The sequence below is a fragment of the Montipora foliosa genome, chromosome 5 (genome assembly GCF_036669935.1).
Source record: "Montipora foliosa isolate CH-2021 chromosome 5, ASM3666993v2, whole genome shotgun sequence".
NCBI classification, from domain to species: Eukaryota; Metazoa; Cnidaria; class Anthozoa; order Scleractinia; family Acroporidae; genus Montipora; species Montipora foliosa.
The window spans coordinates 5,400,293-5,409,253 of record NC_090873.1 but is presented as its reverse complement, the minus strand read 5'-3'; positions in this window follow the sequence as shown (position 1 = coordinate 5,409,253).

Sequence of the window (8,961 nt, the reverse complement as noted above, 5' to 3'; positions counted from 1 at the left end):
TATTAATACCATTATATTGCTACTGATCCAGGCAAATCTCTGAACCTCTGGATCTCCAATGTAATTGCTATAAAATCCCATGTAAAGGGTGTACTTGGAATTACGTAGTAAAAACCAAAAGATGCTTCCAAACCCGAAAAAAAGGAACATCAAAGAAACCTAATGAACTACACAAAGGGTTCAAACGTTGTGAACCAAGCGTGACAAAATAATCACTCCATTGACTTCGATAATGCACGTGTAATCGACAAGGGCAACTACCGTGTTCAGAAAACGCTAGAATCCTGGCACACTGACAGAAAGGTCGGCGCGGACAATAACTCAAAACCGTTGCCTAGGCAATACTCCATTTTACTGCAATTAGACAACATTTACATTTTTATCCTCTTGCTTTTTCCGCACTTCTTTTGTAATCACAGGCAGCCCAAGCTCAAAATGTTAGGAGGTCAGTGTAACGTAACATATGCCATATTACATAACTACGCGAAACGTGACTCCCGCCTTACAGCATATGGAGGTATTGTGTTACAACGGTTTGATTTTGTAAAGGTTTGTATGGGAAGGCAACGGCTTTGCTGGAAAAGTCAATTATTCTTATATTTTGTGAATAAAATCTACTTACCCTGTTGCCGTGTTGTATTCTTTGTTGTTTGCCAGCTTCGCAAGCCGATCTAACGCGATTTCGGCGACTTATCGTTTTGTGGGTTTCCATACAAACCTTTACAAATTCAAACCGTTGTTACACAATACCTCCATATGCTGTAAGGCGGGAGTCACGTTTCGCGTAGTTATGTAAAATGGCATATGTCACGTTACACTGAACTCCTAACATTTTGAGGTTGGGCTCGCTGTGTTGTAATTTAGTTTTATATGCAACAAATTTTTCGCACCCCTTTTCGTATATATTCCCATTCACGCCCCAACTTTTTCACTCGTTAAAGGATATAGACTGATAGCCGAAAGCTAATGTTCTTAATCTTTTAACCAGGCAACGTTTTTTTACCACTTTTTAAATATGTCCTATCCTGGTTACAGCTCTATTTTGACTGAATTATGCCAACTGATTCTCATTCTGCTGTGCTGATGACCGTAAACACCGAGAGAACAATACTCGCTTGAATCCCTCTTTAAAATTTGAACTGCGAAAAGCGTATACTACGGGATTAAAACATAAAGTAATGTCAAATACCAAAATGAAGATATCGGAAAGTTCTAGGAACAATTCATCGTTTATCTCCATCCCGAGGTGAACAGCGTCTAGTACAGCGATCGGTCCGTAACCAATGAGAAATCCACTTGTTACCAGTATAAAGGTGACAATTAGTTTCCTTTTTTCAGAATTGTCTTCGTTAGTATTTTCGGCGCATATCGTGCCGGAAAAATACAATCCTTTTATCAGGGATCCATAACAAAATAGGAACACCACTGTGGGAATGTATGCAGTGAACGTTGAATGTATGAGGAAATAAATTGCGACTCCCGATGAACCAATGCTGCTCTCTTCAAGGAAGAATCCTGGAAAACCGATGGCAATGCTTAAACACCAAATGACAAAGATTGCTCGTTTGATATTCTCTTCGTGCAAGCGTAAATTCGACCTAAAAGGTTTCAGTATGGCGTGATACCTTTCCACTGCCAGTAGTGTGAGAGTAAAGGCTGAAGAAGCTACCGAAATGTGCGTAACAACAATAACCTTACAAGAGATTTTGACGAAGACGTCGTTCAGTGATGCTACGAAATCAGGATCACCAAAGCACACCGAATAAAACGGAAGCATCAAGATGATAATTGAATCGCTTGCCGCCAAATTCGCTAAGAGATAATTCGTTGTCGTATGCATTTCTCGTGTCTTGTGGACAATTCGAATGATTAATATGTTGCCAATGAAGCCAAAAATATAAAATGGAATGCACCCAATCATCACGAAGTTAAAGACAGAGTAAACGTTATTGGAATCAACCATACTGGCCTCCCTTTTAGTTTATCTATCCGCTTTTTGAGAAAATAAAACGGTTAGTTATGATCAACGACTCTAATCAGCCACGATTTCACCTGCTGGTCTAGAAACACAGTTGTCAAAATTTCCAATTTTGTTTTCACCTTGGAGATCTTGCGTTGTTTCGGACACAATTGGAAAGTTCCATCAAACAAGAACTGTCGCATCAATTAAAAAAAAATCACAGACGAAAAAAAAGGTGTAGGACGATTCAAGATTATCTTTAAGCGCGGTCATTTATCCAGGGAAACAAATTATGCAAAAAAAGGATGACATGCTTTCCATGGTTTTTGCCAGCGGGCAAACTAAGTCATTATTGATAATCCACCTGTCACTTGCTCCATGTCTATTAGCCGACCTTGAATACATTGGTTTACGCATATTATATATCGCCCACTAAGGCTTAAATTTCTTTCAAAGTTGAGTGTCCAAACGAATTAAAGGCCGTTCAAGAAATATACCGCTTTGCTCGTTGGTTATACCGTCTTGGAATTCATGAAACGGGATTGGCAAAAGTTGATGCCTCCCATGGAGCACGCACCGTGTGCCGAAGGGCTCAGGTGGTAAGGCACCAAGCCCCCACTCGGCCCAGCATGGGGTCTCTGTGGTTTTAAATTAGTGCTCTCATTCGGATTGAATTGTCTTCGGTTCATTGTGCCATTGGGAGAAGAACAGTAAAGAACTATAAAAAGATATATATTTTAAGCGTGTTATTATGAATAGCTGGCCTGCAAAATTGCGCCATAATTAGGCCTGAAAGAAGAAGTCATAATAACAACATATAACTTTTCATAATAATTATTATATTTAACAATTATTCGCCGAAGGCGAAGTGAATTTTCCCCAATATTCGCTGAGCCTGAGGCGAATAATTGTTTTAGCGTTATTTTCGGCGGTGAATATCAAGAAAGTGCAAAACAACCTGCTAAAACACGATAAAAAGGCACATACATGAGGCAGCAAGTAACCTAGTAACCTTTGTGCCTGTCTTAATTGGTGTTTTAGAAGAATCTGCCTTACAAGAATAATAATAATAATTTCAAAGCCTGAAAAATTAACATGAAAGTCTTTTGTAGTATTGATAATAAATGAATGTAATGAACTTTTTACTATTTTTAACTTTTTCATTTGACATTTTTCTAAAACTTACGACGATTTGGAGGTTATTTGACAAAAGAATTTTTTTTATTCGTTAGATAGTAACTCAGGTAAAGAACCTCAACAAATGCTATCATCCGTAACTTTTTAAAATACACCCCAATTCAAGTTCATTTCCTGCCGTTAGCATAGAACTACATTAGGGCAAAATATGCAAAGAGAGAAGTAAGTTTACGAGTACAAGAGAATTTAAAGACAATTTAACAAAGGACGTTTTAAGTGAGTGTCATATTTGGTTCTTCAAGAGCACTTGTTTCCTCGTGCATAAAACATGTTTCCAAAAAGCTTAATTATTGGGAGGTTCTTCCAGGTGTCTTGGGAAAACAGAGCAAATGCCCACGGCAAATGAGGATCACGGAGACAAAGACAAATTACCTTAGGGGACAATGCAGCACAACGCTTTCTCAAAATGCAACCGAACAAAGATCGGAATATAATTAACATCGCTTCAAGAAAGTAACTTTTTAAGGGAAACGTGAATAACAACCCCACCTCTTTTTTCCTCACTTCTTCTCTAACATCCCTGGTAGAGATTCCCGGACTGTAGTTTGGGGACGTACGAGGCAGGTGGCAGAATTTTCATGCAAACGCGACAGTGGGTCCGAGGCTGCTAAAGTAAAAGAGTCACTCTTTCTTCAATTTAACTAAGCAACCATTATTAAATCAGAGACGGCGTGGTTCAGTGGTTAGGGCATTGGGTTTGCATGGGGTTGCCCCAGGTTCAAAATCCCGTTCCTGTTTCCGGTTGTCCCGGATTCAACTCTACCAGGATTTGTAAATAGCCTTAACTGATTAGAGTGTAATGTGAAGGGCTAGTTTTTTAGCCCATATGAAACATGTGAGCGTTAGACCCACTAATGGAAATGGCCCACACAAGGACAGAGAAAACCTCTGACCAGGGTGGGAATTAAAGCCACGACCTTCGGGTTAGATCACCGCTGCTCTACCGACTGCGGTACGAGGTCAAACGGGACCAGCCGTGGGAGCTGAAGAAGTTAAAGTCACAGCAATGAAAATGTAAAAGTACAAGGAAGGGCTACGTTTTTGCAAACGTTGGCCGTGTAGCACTTATATTTCAACAGACTTAACTGATTAGGGCGTAATGTGAAGTGCTAGTTTTGTACTCCATATGAACCATGTGAGCGTTAGCCCTACTAATGGAAATGGGCCCACACAAGGACAGAGAAAAACTCTGACCAGAGTGGGGTTCTTAATCATGTTTCTGTTATAAGTTTGAATTGTTTCTGTCAGATTATCAAAAGTGGGGTGCCTGTGGACTACTTTGATCAACTATAAACAAAGTACTTTTTTACAGAAAAGTCACTAAATTGTCAGGTTAAAGGAAATAATTGCAATAACGAAACACCTGTTGATAACAAATGGTGATCAAGAATACTTTTGAATGCTAAATGACCAAACGATCTTTTCACAAATAATCACGCTTTCTAGAAGAGAAAAGACAAAAATCTACCCTCAATAATGGCCAAAAGGGTTGAGACACTTTCCTTTTTAAGGAATCTCGGACAAATCCCTCCCCCAAAGTCTTTCCCCCTCCCCCCAAACAGTATTGGTTTTTTGAAAAGAAAGAATTAAATCTTATACTAGACTTACGTTAAACTTGACGACGTTTCGTCCGAAACCATCGGACTTCATCAGGTCAATGGTGGAGTCGTGACTAGTCATGCAATACGCGTGCCTAGTCACACGAGAGACGGTGCAGAATGTTGCGTAGCAAGTCGTCCCATGCATGTGATAGTTTGAAGCGGAGGCCCCCCCTCTCCCAAATAGCCTCTCTCACCCTTCCTTTTTCCGTTACCAACATTGAAGGGGGGGAGGCGGGGGAAGAGGGGGGAGTGCAACTGGAAAATGTAACGTTAAGGTGATTTTTCCCTAATCGTTTTTCTTCCCAGTTCAGTGTCTTAACTATTTTTGTCGTTTATTGTAGCTTAATCAACTATAAACAAAGTATTTTTACAGAGAGGTCACAGAAATGTCGGGACATCAGAAGACAGAGAAGGCTGCGGTTTTTCTTTATTGCTATGGTTCCTTGATCAAAGGACTCTACTTTGATAACACAATCTGTGCTTCGCCCGCAGACAAACAAGAAGACTGAGAAGCCTGAGTCTGATAATGATGATGATGATGATGATGATGATGATGATGAGGCACTGAACATCAGTATACTATAAACCTTGTCCCAACAGACACCAGCACACCCTTGAACCAGCCCATTACAGGGGGTGTATTTATCCATTATTAAATAAAATATTAAGTGATAAATTCTGGAGAATAACAAAGATTTTTGTAAGATTTCAACCTGAAGCATCAAAGTAATCCTTCTTGCGAAAGAAATAAATTACTCTAAAAGAAAGCTTTACTGCCTGCATGGCTCTCAATTGGCACCTTCCCTCCACATAATATTGCTTAATATCGACAAGTTAATTGCGGGATGGTAAACCACATGGGCAAGTATGCAGAACATTTGGCCGACAGGACAAAGCTTCTTTGTGGTGTAATGCAAAAAGAGAACCAAGTGGGTCTTGGAACACCAAAAGAGAAAGAATTTCGAGAAATCAAGTCTCGTTTAATATCATTAATGTTTTATTTTTAAATTGAGCACCAGTCTTATAGCTTTGTTATAATCACCCTAACTGAGAAACAAAGATCTCTGCAGATGCGTCTACCCAATTGGACTGGGTGGCGTCCTTCTTCAAATTTAAAGCCAGATGGCGGCATTTAGAAATGAGTTCTGTTTCTAAATGCCGCCACGAGAATAAGTTTTACTTAGCAAATTTCACAAGCCGCGAACAATAGCTCTAGAAAATCGTTATTTCACACGTAGATCAGATCATGACATTAATAAATTAATTAGCTACTTATCTAATTTGTATATTATAAGGAAGGTATGATCTTAGTTGAATAAAGTTCTGTCTGACGAGCGCTTAGGCGCGAAACTCAGAGTAACAGAGAATCGATGCATCGATGCGTCCTCCTTAATCCTTCAACTTATGTATATATATATATATATATATATATAAGTAGAATGATAAAGATTGAGTATCCAACGATGGTGCCACTTGCGAGGAGGATCCAAAAGGATACAAAACGTCTTGACTCAGATAAGTTAGACTCACTAGCCTCGCTCTCAGTAAGGCTACATAAAGAGTTGTCTTCAATCAGCAACAGTCAGAACTACCCCACTGAAAAACAATTCAAGCTGGCAACCCCCCCCCCCCCCACCCCAACGGAGGACAACGCAGAAGCAGTTACCAATGGGCAACAGTCACAGGTGCAGCAGAAACACCAAGACCCTACATCGTGAAAACGGACAGAGGCACACTTAGATGAAATCGCTCACATAACAGCCATTCCAGGAAGTAAGCCTGAGGTTCCTAATGCCAGGGAACAGGTTGAGTGTCTGCTGACATGCCAGTGATGACCTGTGAAGTCTATCAAATCACCTTGTGTTTCTTCAAAACCAAAGAGACTGATCAGGGGTCTGGACTTGGCTAATTTAAAATCTTGGATCCAATTGTTGTTAGATGTTTGTTTTCAAGCCCCTAACAAATTCATGTAGTTTGCCTCAAAACTATGAGGAGAAAGCAGAACTAAGCAAGTGCTCATCTCTTATCTGAGTTCAAGTTGTTAGGAACTCTTAAGGACTATCCTACTATAATAATTCTTATTGCGCATTTCGAGATACTCACGGGTTTCCTATGGATGTTGCTACTTAATACAGGGATAATTTTTTTTGCGCCGTTTAAAACTATGAGGAGAAAGCAGAACTCAGCAAGTGCTCATGGTCTCCAAAAAAAATTGGGGATAACAATGCTTTTTTCAGAGATAATAATAACAATTGTTAAGCTTCAATTTGGAAAAGAATGCCATACATTGCTTTGTATTTTACAGCTTTTTCCAAATTGTTGATAAAGTTTCTTTGAAAAATGCCTGGTTATCCCCAATTTCTTTTTGGATTTCAATAACAACTTAACCAATTAATAAAAAATTAATAGTTTTTGAGCATGCCGTAGCAAATAAAAGAGGCTGACTAAACACTGCCTGTTTGTGTCTGTTGAATGAGTCTCGTTGTGATAAGTGTTGGCTCCGAACTATTAAACACTTCTAATTTTAAATTAATAGAGTACCAAAAATGGAAAACGATTGTGTTACCACAACTACGTACCCAGCAGATTCTGACATTACCTTTGTTTTGAAGTTTATAATTTTTGGACTGTGTTTGGATATTCCAAGTAAGTTTTGACTTGAAGAAGTTTACAAAATATGGGCAGAGTAGGCTCTATACATGTCCAAAAAATAGTAATTTACTTAATAAGCTATTTAATTATTGAACAGAACCTACACCATTAAACAGTGTGAAATCAAATGAACCATGCAAATATAACAAAGCCTATAGGTTGATGGTCTTACCACAACTACTCTGTGACCCTTATAAAGGATAACATATTCTGACATTACCTTTGTGTTGAAGTTAATTTGGACTGTGTTTGGATATTCCAAGTAAGTTTGGACTTGATCAAGTTTGCAAATAAACATGAGCAGAGTAGATGTAGGCTATATACAGTCATGTCCAAAAGCAGGTTAACCTGGAACAAACGGAACAAAACAAGAAATTGAAAATAATGAATGAAGTGGAACAAATAGTTTGCACAGCTACAGTACATTATGTACATGTAGTTTAATGAAGAAGCTTGGTTTCTGCAAAGAACTGTAGCTCATTAAAACACCTTGCACTACCATTGGTGACCAAAAGCGTACGCTACTTTGGCCACCCCACACATTTTAATTATTGTAATAACTGTAATTTACTTAATAAGCTAATTAATTATTGAAAACAACCTTGTATGTAACTTCTTATACACCAATAAACAATGTGAAATAAAATGAAAAGTACAAATAAATTATTAGCGTTGTCCAGTGTAACAGCACCATACAGCAGTTCAATAGCTATTGGATCAAGAAACTTCCCTGTTTTAGAGCAGTGCATTGCATGCGTCTGTCCTGTTCGTACCTGCGCTAATGGGGAAGACTAAAACGGGACACTAATGGAGGCATTAATTGGGGATACTAATAGGGGACACTAATTGGGGATAATAATAGGGGACATTAATAGGGGACACTAATGGGGGACACTAATTGGGGACACTAATGGGGGACACTAATAGAGGACACTAATTGGGGATACTAATAGGAGACACTAATAGGGGACACTAATAGGGGACATTAATTGGGGACACTTAAAGGGGACAATAATGGATGCCATCAATGGGGGACACTAATTAGGGATACTAATAGGGGACACTAATGGAGACCACTAATAGGAAAGACTAATTGGCGATACTAATAGCGGACACTAAAAGGGGACACTAATTGAGGACAGTAATAGGGGACACTAATGGAGGCCACTAATAGGGGAGACTACTTAGGGATACTAATAGGGGACACTAATGGAGGTCACCAATAGGGGACACTGATAGAGGCCACTAATTGGGAACACTAATGGGGACACTAATTGGGGATACTAATGGTGGACACTAATAGGGGACACTTAAAAGGGACACTAATGGAGACCACCAATGGGGGACACTAATAGGGGACACTGATTGGGGATACTAATATGGGACACTAATGGGGGCACTAATGGGGGACACTAATAGGTGACACTTAACGGGGACACTAATAGGGGACACTAATGGGGGACACTAATAGGTGACACTTAACGGGGACACTAATAGGGGACACTAATGGGGGACACTAATAGGTGACACTTAACAGGGACACTAATAGGG